The sequence below is a fragment of the Phyllobates terribilis genome, unplaced genomic scaffold (genome assembly GCF_046119375.1).
Source record: "Phyllobates terribilis strain yellow unplaced genomic scaffold, ASM4611937v1 Scaffold_4__5_contigs__length_816908805, whole genome shotgun sequence".
Taxonomy (NCBI): domain Eukaryota; kingdom Metazoa; phylum Chordata; class Amphibia; order Anura; family Dendrobatidae; genus Phyllobates; species Phyllobates terribilis.
The window spans coordinates 108,373,776-108,389,519 of NW_027362764.1; positions in this window are offsets into that span (position 1 = coordinate 108,373,776).

Genomic DNA, 15,744 nt, shown 5'->3' on the forward strand with positions numbered 1-15,744 from the left:
GTACCCCGCGCCTCAGGGCCTGTAAGCTGGGTGGGTCTCAGAAAACTGTCCCAGAACTTTGACAGTGTTCCCCTGCCTCTGCTGGATTGGAGTTGCGTCTCTCTTGCCTGTACTCCTTGGTTGGGCAACAACGAACTGTGACCTCTGCCGATAGCGTGTTCAGATGGGAATTTTTTTAACAGTTCTGCAGCAAGGTCCTTTTGGTACTGCCCCATTTTTGTAGACCTCTCCACCTCAGGAATAAGAGAGTGAAAGTTCTCCTTGTAGCGGGGGTCTACAAGTGTCACCAACCAGTAATGACTGTCACCCAACATTTTGACAACGCGAGGGTCACGGTTAAGGCAGTGTAACATAAAGTCAGCCATGCGTGCCAGACTGGTAACGGGCAAGACTTCCGTGTCCTCACCAAGATGACGACTGACCATGCTCTCCTCCTCCTTCTCCTCCTCCTCCCCCCTGTCCTCAGGCCACCCACGCTGAACCGACGGTATGACAGTTGCACAGGTACTACCGTCTACAGCGCATGATACCAGCTCCTGTTTTTCCTCCTCCTCCTCCTCCTCTCCCTCATTGTCTCCCAATGCACATTGGGATGAGATGAGGCTGGGCTGTGTGTAATCGCCCATTACGGCTTCTTGATCCATCTCATCATTCTCTGGCTGCAATGCCTCCTCTTTAATTCTCTGCAGGGAGCATTGCAAAAGACAGACAACTGGGATGCTGACACTAATGATGGCGTCATCGCCACTCACCATCTTGGTGGACTCCTCAAAGTTTGTCAGGATGGTACATATGTCAGACATCCAGGTCCACTCCTGAGGTCTTATGTGTGGAGTCTGACCTGAATATCGACGGCCTTGTTGCAGCTGGTACTCCACAACGGCTCTCCTCTGCTCACAAATCCTTTGCAACATGTGGAGGGTAGAGTTCCAACTGACGCTCACAGCCCTCCCTGGGAGATGGGGGTTACTCGGAGCCGGGTCGGTTGTAGGGGGAGGGGGATGCAGTCGTGGCCTGGACCCGGTCCGTGCCCAGGGCGGACACATAAAAATAATGGGCTTTGGAGGATGAGTGGTATTTTTCCGACTACGCCACCTACGGTTTCCGGTGATGAGCACCAGCGCTGTTTCAGTCCACTGAGGCTGGTGTTACAGGCAGCTAAGATGGGACGGCTCCCCGCAGGCGGAGCAGGCCTCAGGGCAGTGTGAGGAAGGATGGCGGGTGCAGTGCCGCGCAGGAAATACCAGGCTGAAGCGGGGTGTGAAGTCATCCAGGGTTTTTACTCACACTCAGATGAACTTTAGCCGCAAAGCTTCCCTCTGCTCCTCGCGGCGTACTGCGGCCACCAGGTAGGGGGTCCAGCACTTTCCAGGTTGATCAGGAGCACCTGTCCGAGACCCCTCTGGTGTGTGTTCCTCTCCTTGGCAAGTTCTCCCACTAAGTCTTCTCCCGACTGTTTGCGTGGTTGGAGCAAGGTGTAAGGCCGGGTCCCACTGGATAAACGCAGGTAGAGAGATACTGGTGGTGTAAGCCGCTCCGTCCGTATCCCTCCTGGGATCCACTAAGCCTCCGGGCTTTTCTGACTGAGATGTGAAGTAACAAAGTCAGATATCGGGGGCCGGTCACCCCTCTTGCAGCAGGAATCCCTCTGACTAGGCCAGAGTAAGAAATACCGGTGGCGTATGCCGCTCTGTCCGGACCCCCCTGGGATCCTTTTGCCTGTGGAGCCTTTCTCCTCTGCTCCCCTCCAGGCCTTCTTAGGTAGGGACCTTGACCGGGTAGAGACAGAGGTTAGCTCTAACCCGCTCCTCGCCTCAAGGCCAGAGTACGAGGACCGTGTATCTTCAATAGGCTGCAGGTTCTAGCAGAAAGCCACAATCAGCGATGAAGATCACAATCAAAGAACACTGAACCTAAGATGGCCGTAGATTAAATATGAATTAGTAAGTGTAACCTAAAAGTGTGTCCTCCACCCTCACCCACTACATGGTTCCCCCTATCTTTTGTTCCCCCCATCTCCTCTATCCCGGCCCGGGGCAGCACCCTGGTGCATATAGGCCCCCTACAGGACAGGAGTGGTGTAGTGTTGAGTGGTGAAGTGGGGTCTAGAGAAATGCTCCATCCTTACCTGAAAGAGGAGATACCACACCTCAAACTGAGGTGCAGTACCCCTGTGGCGACTGAACCCTCAGGCGCGCCACACAACGTGTGGGGACATCATACACCAGTCGGTGTGCCGGAAGCTGCAGACGCTGCTGCAACACAGCAAGGGTGGCGGAAGCTGTAGCCGACTTCTGAAAATGAGCTGACAGGCGGCATACTTTGACGAGCGGATCTGGCAACTTGGGGTATGATTTAAGAAACCGCTGAACCACGAGGTTAAGCACATGAGCCAGGCATGGTACGTGTGTGATCTCACCTCGCCTCAGAGCCGCCACCAGGTTACGGCCATTGTCACACACGACCATGCCTGGATGTAGGTTCAGTGGTCTCAGCCACAGATCTGCCTGCTCTTTCATAGCTGTCCACAACTCACAAGCAGTGTGAGGTTTATCACCTAAGCTTAGGAGTTTCAGCACAGCCTATTGCCGCTTGGCGGAGGCAGTACTGCAGTGCTTCCAGCTTGTAACTGATGTGTTGATATCTGAGATGGAGGCTGAACATGAGGAGGAGGAGGAGGATGATGCGCAGGAGCTGTACACTGTGGGGGTAACTCTGACTGACATAGGGCCCGCAATCCTTGGTGTGGGGAGGATGTGTTCCATCCCAAGGTCAGACTGGGTCCCGGCTTCCACTATGTTTACCCAGTGTGCCGTCAGGGAGATGTACTGCCCCTGGCCACAAGCACTTGTTCACGTGTCCGTTGTCAGGTGGACTCTCCCAGTAACTGCGTTGTTGAGGGCACGGCAGATGTTTTGGGACACGTGCTTGTGTAGTGCGGGGATGGCACACCGGGCAAAATAGTGTCGGCTGGGGACCGAGTACCGAGGGACGGCCAACGCCATAAGGTTGTGGCAGGATTCCGTCTCCACCAGCCTAAAAGGCAGCATTTCCAACGCAAGCAGACGTGAAATATGCAAATTTAGGACTGTGGCCTGTGGGGCGTTGGCTGCAAATTTGCGCTTTCGTTCAAAGGTCTGGGATATGGACAATTGAACGCTGCGGTGGGACGTGGACGTGGACGTTAATGCTGTTTCTTGAGAAACTTCCATAACAAGTGAAGACTGAGAGGAGGGGGCATCTTTGCATGCAGTATGGACAGGGGATTGCCTTGCACGCAAAACAGGGGGTTCTCTTACACGCATAACAGCGGAAAAAGCAGTGGTGACACCCGCTGACACTGGTCGTGGATCCTGGGGTTCGCCCCACAAAGTTGGGTGCTTTGCTGACATGTGCCTGATCATGCTGGTGGTGGTCAGGCTGGTAGTTTTGTCACCCCTGCTGATGCTGGCATGGCAGGTGGTACAAATGGCCTTTTTGGGGTTATCAGCAGAGTCTTTAAAAAAATTCCAGACTCTGGAAGACCTACCTGTTGTACTGACAACGTCCCTCGTGTTGGTGTTAAGGGAAACGGTTGCCCGTCTTCTGTGTGCAGCCACCACACTGCTTCTTCCTGCCTGTTGGGGTACTCTGCCTCCCTCCCCCTGTGTGCTGCTGGCCTCGCTCTGCGTGTCCTCCTGCCACGTTGGGTCAGTTACTAGATCGTCCACCACCTCCTCCTCTTCCACTTGCGCACCACGATCCTCCTCCTCACTCCGTGGCAATTGTGTCTCGTCATCGTCCACCTCTTGTGACAAATTGCCAGCGTCGCCTTCCTGTGGCCGTGGCTGTTCAAATATTTGGGCATCGCTACATAGGATCTCCTCTTCCACCACTTCAAGCGGAGCAGGCGAGGGGCACAAATATGGAAATGGACCAGTGAACAGCTCTTCAGAGTGTCCAACTGTGGGATCTGTTGCTGTCTGACGACACTCGGCATTGTGGGAGGAAGGGGCATCAGGGTGAGGAGGAGTATGCGGTCGAGACTCACGGCTACTAAAACTTGACCGTGTGGAAGACAGACCGGAGGTGGTGGTGCCCAGGTAACTGGAAGTATTATCTGCTATCCAATTAATAACCTGTTCACACTGATCAGTTCGCAATACTGGTGTTGTTGTGTGCTTCCCTAGTAATTCGGTCAAGAATTAGGAACGAGAAGATGTGGCTGTTGGTTGTGGCACATTTTCACCTTAGCCACGGCCCCGTCCTCTACACGCACCATAACCAGAACGTCCAGTTCCACGTCCCTTGCCACGTACCTTGCCCATTGTAAATGAAGTAAAATAGCTTACACTCGCACTATCAATGGAAAAAGGGTAATAAAAAGGAGATTAGAACCGTGGAAGAGGAAAACCACAGTTCTATTTCTCTGGCCTACACCAGAATCTTTTAAACAGATATATTTGTGTCTGAACAGTCAGGGAGACACTATTACTGTTTTTTTTTTTACGGAAAAAAGGCCAAAAGCTGGATAATACAGAGATTTGAACCGTGGAACTGCAAAACCACAGTTATAGTTATGTAGTTATGTGGCCTACACCAGAATCTTTTAAACAGATATATTTGTGTCTGAACACTCACCGACACACTCTTTTTTTTTTGGGGGGGGGGGGGACACAAAAAGGTTAATAAGACGGGTATTTGTACAGTCTGACTGGGGAAAAAAAAAAAAAGAGGATTTAGATGAAAAGAAAGGATTTTTCCTGGCCCCCGAGACCTGGGACTAAGTCTAGCAATTTGAGCAGCAGGAGCACACAGGACTGTAATGCAGTGTTTGTTGGTATATCATCTGCGTCTCCTATACAGCCTGCCTGCCTGCCTGATATCTGGGATGGATATTACTCCTGAGAAGGACTGTTTGTTTGATTTGGCAGGCTTTAGAGACCTTACACTAAGTATTTTGCAGTATAAATCTCTCCCTAGCTCATCAGCACTCTCCCTACACTATCTGATCCGGAGCTACTGTGTCCAAGATGGTGGCACCCGGTTTTAAATACTCGAGGTGACGCTGTGCGGTCAGCCAATCAATGTAATGCCCACAACCAACATGGCTGCGGCATTACAGTGACTGGCTGGCAATCCCTGCATGTTCATTGGCTCTGTAAAGAGCGCCAAACATGCAGGGCGGAGACACGAGCTCCCGCCTGAGTAACCCGGAAATGCTCCGTGCTCGCCGAACATCCCGAGTAGCGAGATGCTCGGACGAGTACCCAGCAGTGTCGAGCATGCTCGCTCAATACTACTGTGCACATCTTGCAAAAAAATTTATGTGGGTTGCACTATCCGCATGCTTAAAAGACGCATCGCAGAGCATGTTACTGGAGGACTCCGAATCCTAATGCAGTGAGTCCTTCATGTCAGGACTCAGCAAACATTTTGCTGATTTTCACTGTGGTGATCTTTCCACACTTAAGGTTATTGGTATAGACCAGGTGCAAAGACAAATATGTGGAGGAGATAGAGGCAAGCTTCCCTAAGCCAGAGAAGTCTCATGGATTCTTAAACTTAACTCTCGCATTCCCAATGGTCTCAATTTTCTCAGTGATCTAATGTACATTTTTTGATATTTTTTTCTAATGGTGTACTTTTGCCAGCATACCATGCACATAAGTTTAATTTATGCATATTACTGAGCAATTATCCTCAGGAGGATTTTCATACACTAATGAACTTCCTGTTCTTTGTCGGTCTCCACCCTATTTTCTCTTTTGTTTTCAGTCCATATGTATATATATGTCTTTTAACCATAGCAATGTAACCTATGATTAAGAACCCCTGTTGGTACGAAACGCGTAAGGTCTACCTTACATATGGTGCTTTTTTAATGGAACTAATAAAATGGACGTTTTAACTTTACATTTCTTGTGATGGATACGGAGAAGGTGCTGGAGTTTTTCTAATCTACTTCCTACATTATTCAGCATCTGTCTTATCCAAAAGGGCTGTCAGTAAACGATGACATTGCTCCGGAGTTATGTTCAGTGGTTTATGCGTCATTTGATGACGCAGTAAAATGGTCTCCTATGTGATCCCCTATCCTCTTTCTAAGCTCCCTTTTCATCTTACCGATATAATTTACCATCATATATACGTGATACGTCTGATCTGATACAAATATGCATCACAAAGTGCCTATAAGCTTCAAAAACCTAAGGGTAATGGAGACCCGATATCGCTGACCACAGGACCCTCTCACCCCGATGCTGTTTCGCCTCACTTCTTCCGGGGGCGAAACGGCGATCTGTGATGCATATTTGTATAAGTTTACTAGTCTAGTAACCTTACTGATAAAAGCTGCATATACGGGAATATCATAAACTATGTGCATATTACATTGAGAATCAACTATTGGATATTATGATAAGGATTTAACTTATTATTTTGGTTGTAATTGGAGAAAGCTATATATATATATATATATATATATATATATATATATATATATATATGTATATAGTCATTTGACTCTGATATGGGTAATATTGAATTTACATTGAGTTTTTTGGGGATATATGTGACCACAGTGCTCTCTTGAGGCATTTTTGCTTTTTTATTGAACATTAATAAAGATTCTTGTTTTTAAAAATGTATATGGAATACTTTTTTTTCTTGAAGACTTTAAAGAGACTTTAGGAAGGGTAGCTGATTATTGGATTTGAAGTGCCATAGTGATGTTGGAATTTGGACATTCATTTTGGAATATCTAATGCTGTAGAATGACCCTGAATAGAGGCAGAGACCCCCTTTTTATAGATCATAATTGTACTTGCAGCCATCATTCACAGGTCAAGGGTCAGGGATGAAGGTGGAAAGAGTTCATGACTCATTGTTTGAGCATTTAATCAATTTACATAGTTGGTAAAAGCAGAGGGGACTCTTTAAATAAACTAGCTAGCTTAGTATAATATACAATTATCATAGTATCAAACAATATTGCTCCATGAACCTATCTTGCAAGATTTGCATACAATAAGTTGCAGTACATCTCAACTCAAGTGTCAAAATTCAGGATTATGCAAACATAGCCTGTGTTAATCAACCAAACACAGGTTAATAAAGTCAACATAAAAATATAGCTCTTGGCCATCAGAAAGTATGTCTGGCATAATTAAGAAGAAAAGATATGTTGTCACAATAATACTCACCCGTCCGACATACTGTCCCACGCCGTAATCCATCATTAGAATGTCACCTATTGAACAGCCACATCGTTAGATGTGACTGCTCTATCCAGTAACCGGCGATACACTGACAGGAGCATAATTGCTCTCAGCAGTGTAAAGCGCTGTGCTGCAGAGGTCACTTGAGTTCATCAGCTGATGAGCCCCGGTGACCTCCCTTACGGCACCACCGCTGCGTGAGAATATTCTCACGCAGCAGTGGTGCTGTGAGGGCTCCGGAGCTTCATCAGCTGATGAACTCATGTGACCTCACTTACGGCATCTCAGCGCTATACACTGCAGGAGCGATTATGCTCCTGTAAGTGTAACGCCGGCTGCTGAATAGAGCGGTCACATCTCACGATGTGGCTGTTCTATTAATGAGATCTGCATGGGACACTAGGGATTATCTGGATTACGGGAGATAGGTGAGGATTATGGTGGTTTATTATTTTTTCTTTACACAAGTGACATGGGCATTGGGGATTAGGCATTAAGGTGGGTATATGGCCTTTTTTTTTTTTTTTACAGGGGACAAGGGCATTGTGGATTAGGTGTAGGTAAGTATAATATGTTTTTTTTTATATTTATTCATTTTATTTTTATTTTTTTTACTTGGAGCACAGACACTGGCTAATGAGAGACTACTGCTCCCATCCAGTGGCGCCAGCACTCGCTGTTTTCAGTGGCAGCAGGCGCCAGCTGATGCAAGTAGTAGTCTATCATTAACCGATGCCTGTGACCAGCGGTAAGCTTTTTACCACGGGTCATTGTCACAGCTGTGGGATCACGCTGACACCTGACAGCGTGATCCCACAACTCTCTGACCCACGGTAACAATGTTACCGTCGATCAAAGCCCCTGTTTCCCGAGCTTTCACGCAGATGGCAACATGGGAAACCACGGTTGTTCGGGACCCCATTCAGGGTCGTGTTTGGCATCAGGTGCCCAAACATGAACCTTTTTTGATGTGCGGTTAAAGTCGACGAACCCGAACATTGCTCATCTCTACTAGCAGCAGCCATTCTGGCAATAGTAGTACCAAACGCAAGTCACATTTGGTCTTGTTTGTAAACTCTGGCAACAGGATTAGTGAGAAGGAAGCCGGGGCCTAATGGAGTATATGTTCCATCGCTCATCTCAATCACAACAGGATGATGTAGACTTTGACAGCGACACCATCAGCTGTAGTCAGTATTCTGCTCAGTCCACTTCCTCTGCGTGAATAACGGTTAATGTTACGCAGAGTAAAAATTTCCAATCCATCAATGACACCTGTCTCTATTCTGCCCCAGTCTATCCTAACCCACTAAAACCCCTTGGCTAAGGAACATACTACACCAGAAATACTTCTTCGAGTTGATATTTTGGAAGACATGAAAAGCCAGCCTTTGTTCTCGGAAGACATGGTGCTGGAGGACACGATTCTAATGCCAATCTGTGTTGAGGCTGAGGTTGTAGGGAATCTTGTGTGTGGTAGTAGCACTCTGAGCCAGGGTAAACTTCAGGGTGGGAATCAGGCAGGGGCGCAAGCAACGCTGGCCATTTCACCCACAGAGGCAACTGTCAGCGAATCATGTATGATGATGATTCTGTGTTGGACAAAACCTGGGAGCCAGAAAGGAGTGATAAAGATTTGAACTCATCAGAAGAGAAGGTTGCTAGCATCATTGAGACACAGTCCAGGCAACATGCGATGTAATCATCCTCTGGGGCCAAATCAACGTTTCCTGCAGTCAGCACTGAAGCAGCACGTGCTGTTGATGGAGGAGGCTCAATGATAGACCAGATGGTCTATCATTGTATGTAGTATGATAGACCAGATGGTTTATCATTGTATGTAGTATGATAGACCAGATGGTCTATCATTGTTTGCAGTATGATAGACCAGATGGTCTATCATTGTACGTAGTATGATAGACAAGATGGTCTATCATTGTATCTAGTATGATAGACCAGATGGTTTATCATTGTATGTGTGGCACCCCAGGGGTCTGGTTGCCACAGTAATAGAAATATTATGTCTGAGAGCAAGTGGGAGGTTTCTCTGGTCAGGAGCCCTAAGCATGCAACACTGCCCGCCCAGACCTGGGAGGGGAGGAATCTGCCCTTATAAACTGGGTCTGGGGCGGGATTAGGTCAGTCAGAGCCTGGAGAGGGAAAGTTACAGCAGGAGCTCTGTAGGAGCAGGAGCGAGTGCCAGGGGCTGGAGCTGAGCATAGCTCGCCCTGGCTGAAGATACTAAGACCGGACACGGAGTCCGAGGCTGTGGGGACATCCAGGTCCAGCAGCAGAATCCAACCGGCAGGGGATTCCAGGTCCTCTGGCCATAGAAGCCCAGAGGCACGGTCACAAGCAAGGGACCAGCACCGCCATCGTGGAGCGGAGGCTAACAGAAGGCCCCAAGTCACCGGCCATACGGGTGAGCACTACACGGTATACTCAGGGACGTGGGCTACTTCTACTCGCATACAGCAAGGTAGCCAGGAAGAGTACAGATAGACGGGGAGGCCTACAACTCCATCTGGCCAGGGGAGATCCTGCTTGCTCGCAGACTGACCAGGCCTCTACTGCTAACCAGTACTCCCAGGAGGGTCTGCTTTATAACACCAGTAAAGACCCTGAACTGCACTGCACGGACTCTGAGTTATTCCTGCTGCGCTCGTGCACCATCACTCCCATCATCCACACTAACTGCCCTGAGGCTATACTTCTCCCGTGGGGAGTCATCCCATTCTTAGCTGCACACACAACACCGGCCTCAGCGGTCTGCCTTGCAGCGGCAGTCCCCACTGACCGCAATCCACGGGTGGCATAGTCGGACAATTATAATACTAATAAGACTGCCACTGATTTGACCACCCTGAGCCACGGACCGGGTCGCCGTCACACGGAGACTACAACCCCCAGCATCCCACAAGAGGCCCGGTTCCGGGTTCCCCACGCGGCCCAGGGTGCGAGTCATATGTAGTATGATAGACCAGATGGTTTATCATTGTATGTAGCATGATAGACCAGATGGTCTATCATTGTATGTAGTATGATAGACCAGATGGTTTTTCTTCTGGTGCAAAAATTCTTCAGGCTCAGTCACACGCAAGGGACCGGCACCGCCATCGAGGAGCGGAAGGTACCAAAGGCCCCAAGTCACCAGCCATACGGGTGAGCACCACACGGTACACTCAGGGATGTGGGCTACTACACGACTACAGCAGGGTAGCCAGGAAGAGTGCAGTCAGACGGGAAGGCCTACACCTCCACCTGGCCAGGGGGACTCTTGTTCGCTCACAGACTGACCAGGCCTCTAATGTTAGCCAGTACTCCCAGGAGGGTCTGCTTTATAACACCAGTAAAGACCCTGAACTGCACTGCACGGACTCTGAGTTATTCCTGCTGCGCTCGTGCACCATCACTCCCATCATCCACACTAACTGCCCTGAGGCTATACTTCTCCCGTGGGGAGTCATCCCATTCTTAGCTGCACACACAACACCGGCCTCAGCGGTCTGCCTTGCAGCGGCAGTCCCCACTGACCGCAATCCACGGGTGGCATAGTCGGACAATTATAATACTAATAAGACTGCCACTGATTTGACCACCCTGAGCCACGGACCGGGTCGCCGTCACACGGAGACTACAACCCCCAGCATCCCACAAGAGGCCCGGTTCCGGGTTCCCCACGCGGCCCAGGGGGCGAGTCATATGTAGTATGATAGACCAGATGGTTTATCATTGTATGTAGCATGATAGACCAGATGGTCTATCATTGTATGTAGTATGATAGACTAGATGGTTTTTCTTCTGGTGCAAAAATTCTTCAGGCTCAGTCACACGCAAGGGACCGGCACCGCCATCGAGGAGCGGAAGGTACCAAAGGCCCCAAGTCACCAGCCATACGGGTGAGCACCACACGGTACACTCAGGGATGTGGGCTACTACACGACTACAGCAGGGTAGCCAGGAAGAGTGCAGTCAGACGGGAAGGCCTACACCTCCACCTGGCCAGGGGGACTCTTGTTCGCTCACAGACTGACCAGGCCTCTAATGTTAGCCAGTACTCCCGGCAGGGCCTTCTTCATTACCAACAGTAAAGACCCTGAACTGCACTGCACGGACTCTGAGTCATTTCTGATGCGCCCATGCACCACAACCCTCACCATCTACACACGCTGCCCTGAGGCTATACTCATCCCATGGGGAGTTATACTACCCTCTGCTGCGCACACAACATCAGCCTCAGCGGTCTGCCCCACAGCGGCGGTTCTCAGTGACCCCAATCCACGGGTGGCGTAGTCGGACATTTAAACATTAAAAAACCAAATAAACAGATCCGCCACTGGTTTGACCACCGTGAGCCACGGGACCGGGTCGCCGCCACGGAGACTACAACCCCTAGCATTACACAGAGACCCGGCTCTGGGTATTCCCCCACACACGGCCCAGGGGGCGCGTCAAATTTGGCGTAGTCGGCAGGATTTCGTGCCCGCAACCACCGGGTACTGTGTGCCTGAAGAAAGACTGTGATACTTACCGTGGTGAAGTTTCCCGCCATCCGCAGCCATTTTCCCGCCATTGGGCGCCATTTTTGGGACGCCATGCGGGAAGAAGAGGGGCGTGAGAGCTGAAGCCCCGCCTTACGTACTGACGCTGCGCAAGGTCCTGGAAGGAGCCCAGCGGACGCGGACGTCACCAGAGCGCGACGCAAGGTCCTCGACATTGACGATCGCCTGCGGAGCCGCGGCCTACGGAGAAGAAGCAACGGAAGGTAGGCCACAGTTAACTAGGGGGGAGAAAGACACCAGGAATGGAGGGAGCTCCCACCGCCAGCGCGGCTGCTGCCGCAGTGATGCCGTTCACGATGCCGTACATCCCTGGAGCGGCATGGTTACCCCAGTACTCAGGGGAGTCGCATACCCTGAGCGACTTTAAAGAGAGACTGTATAGCCTATTCAAAGTATACCCCCTGTCCGAGGAACAAAAAGTGAGCATCCTGATAGGCCAGTTAATCGGAGCAGCCCAAAGAGAAGTGAAGTCCTGGTCAGCCAGGGAAAAGGGGACTGTAAAGGAAATACTGGCCCGTCTAAAGGACACTTTTGATACCCGCACCTCAGCAGAGATCAAACTAAAATTTTATGGATGCAAACAGCGGGCACAAGACAGTATACGGGACTATGCTTTGAATTTGCAGGAGGCCCTGAGAGCCATTAAGCAGGCAGACCCCGACAGCGTGCGGAATGAGGATAAGCTGTTGACTGAACAGTTCATTGAGGGTCTACAGTCCAGCGCCCACCGAACCCAGTTGCGTGTAATGGCCTTGCAAAAGCCTCATTTGGACTTTGCGCAGTTTAAAGACAGGGCCATCCGGGTGCTCCGAGAACCGGCACCAGGTGGTGCTGTAACCCACAGGCGCCCTGCTATCACCTATCACCAGGAGGCGGCGCCCTTGTCTGCAGAGCCTGTGGGAGCTGATGCACAGGCTTTGGATGAAGCTCCGGTTGCAGACCTGCACCATCAGGTCCAAGAGCTGACCAAAAGCGTTGCCGCGCTAACCAGAACTGTGCAGTCTTTACAGGTGTCCCCTCTAGGAAAGATCCAGCTGGCTTCCAGTCCGGAGGACGTCCCTTGGCGCCGACAGAGGAGGATCCAATCGCCCAGAGGAAGGCCCAGCGACCGCTACGACCAGGACGGACAACCCATCTGCCGCCGCTGCAACCAACCAGGACATATGGCAAGGTACTGTCATTTAAACGGGCCCAACCTGGGGCAGAGGGCCGACCACCAGGCATAAGACCATCAGGCCCATCAAGCTGGCGTGATAAGTACGTAGGTGGACGACCGGTCTTGCCTGTGGTGCTGGATGGTATTCCTATGAGTGCACTACTGGACACCGGGTCACAGGCAACCACCATCCCCTATGTGCTCTTTAAGCGGTACTGGAATGACTCAGATATTACCCGCTACCCAGATGACGATTTGAGCATCATCGCAAGTAATGGTCAGCCCGTGCCGCAGGTGGGATTCAAGGAGGTGTCCATCAAAATTGGTAAAGTTGAACTGCCAGCGCAAGGACTGATTATTGTGGACATTGACCGTTGTGAAAGCCACCCTAAGATAACCTTGGGTACTAATGTTATTGAAAATTGTCTTGCAGAGATAATTGTCATATTGCAGCAGGTTGCGATGAATGCCAGCTCCAGCCAGCAGCGTGTCCTACAAAAAGAGATCAGAGCCCTGATGAAAAGCAACAGGTAGAACTGTCTGGTGGTGAGATTGGTAGTGTTAGGATGAGTAACCCGTTCCCTATCGCCATGCCCCCAAAAAGTGAGATGATGATCTGGTGCCGGACTGCAATCGGGTTAAGAGGAAGGGACTACCAAGCCATCGTAGAACCCGTCTATTCAGACAGTAGGCCCACCATTTTGACAGCATGGGGGTTGGTCGATGTACGCCATGGGAGGGTACCCGTCCGCATCCTAAACATTGGGGAAAGAGAAGTATACTTGCCCCGGTATGCCACTCTAGCCAAATTGTTCACCGTTAACCAAAACTCTGTAAAGGTCGTGGAACCCTTGCCTCCATCTCAACCAGAGGAGGGTAACAGCTCCAAGAAACAATGGAGGACTGGTGTCAGAAGCTGCATGTGGGCACCGACTCCACTCCTTCACACCAAAAACAGGGAGTCTACCGGGTGGTGCAGGAGTACGAAAGAGTCTTTAGCAAACACCCGCTTGACTTTCAGCGAGTAACGGGGGTAGAACACCACATCCCCACAGGAGACCATCCACCCATAAAGGAAAGATACCGACCTGTACCCCCTGCACACTATCAGAATGCCAAGGGATGTTGCGAGAAGTGAAGGAGGCTGGGGTAATCAGGGACAGCTGTAGCCCCTGGGCAGCTCCACTAGTTCTTGTGAAAAAGAAAGATGGCACCATGAGAATGTGTGTATATTACAGAAAGATCAACCGTATCACACACAAAGATGCGTACCCGTTACCTAGGATAGAGGAATCTTTAGCTGCATTAAAGTCTGCTAACTTCTTCTCCACTTTGGATCTTACTAGCGGGTACTGGCAGCTTCCTGTTGCAGAGGCAGACAAGGAGAAGACCGCGTTCACTACCCCGATGGGTCTCAGCGAATTCAACTGTATGCAGTTCGGGCTCTGCAACGCACCAGGAACCTTCCAGCGGTTGATGGAGTGCTGCCTGGGGCACAGGAATTTCGAGACGGTCCTGCTATACCTGGACGATGTCATTGTCTATTCCAAAACATATGAGGACCATCTGAAACACCTGGCAGAGGTGTTTGACGCCCTGGCAGGCTACGGCCTAAAGGCGAAACACTCCAAGTGTCATCTACTGAAACCAAAGGTACAGTACCTGGGACACGTGGTGAGTGCTGATGGAGTAGCTCCAGACCCTGATAAGATCACAGTGATTAAGGACTGGCCAAGACCCTCCAGCATAAAGGAAGTGCGGCAGTTCCTCGGGTTGGTAGGCTACTACCGAAGATTCATCCCCGGGTTCACCAAAATGGCAGCCCCTATGCAAGACCTCCTGTTATGTCAGTCAAAGACCAAGAATCAGAAGCCGCCCTTCAGGTGGGACAAGCTGGAAGAGGAGTCTTTCCGCCAGGTGAAGATGGCCCTCACGGAGGATAAGATCCTTGCTTACCCTGATTACGGCCAGCCTTTCATCCTCCACACAGACGCCAGTAACGTGGGGCTGGGAGCCGTACTATCCCAGATCCAGCAGGGCAGAGAGCGGGTAATTGCTTACGCCAGCCGAAAACTACGGCCCACAGAGAGAAACCCTGAGATTTATAGCTCCTTCAAGCTAGAGTTCCTGGCAGTGATATGGGCAGTGACGGAACATTTCAAACATTACCATGCCTCTGCCAAGTTCACTGTGTACATGGACAACAACCCGTTGACACACCTGGACACTGCAAGACTTGGTGCCGTGGAGCAAAGATGGATGGTCCGGCTGTCGAACTATGAATTTACCATCAAATACCGGGCGGGACGCACAAATGCCAATGCAGACGCCCTGTCCAGGATGCCGAACTTGCCGGACGGAGGGGAAGATCCAGAAGAACTGGAAGAGATTGAACTCCCTGCGTTCTACCGTCATAGGATTACTCAGTGTTTCCACTGTGTAAGGGACAAGCACTCTGCCACGTTCAATTCCTTACCCCACTACAGCTGGGTGGAGACGCAAGACAGTGACCCAGCCGTCCACCTGGTAAAAGAGATGCTGACAGAGGCTGATGCCCGCCTTGACCCAGACACTCCGGAAGAGACCAAACAGCTGTGGAAAGAGAAGAGTAAACTGTTTCTCTACAAGGGGAAGCTGTGCCGGAGAATTGTCAACTCCCGGACACATGAGCTGACCTGGCAGGTAGTGGTCCCGAGACGAGACGCGGCTATGGTCCTGGAGGCATACCACGATGGAGCAGGGCACTTTGGATGGAAGAAGTTGGAGTTCCTGTTGCGTGAATGGTTCTTCTGGGTAGGCATGAGAGGTGCCATTGAGAGATGGTGCA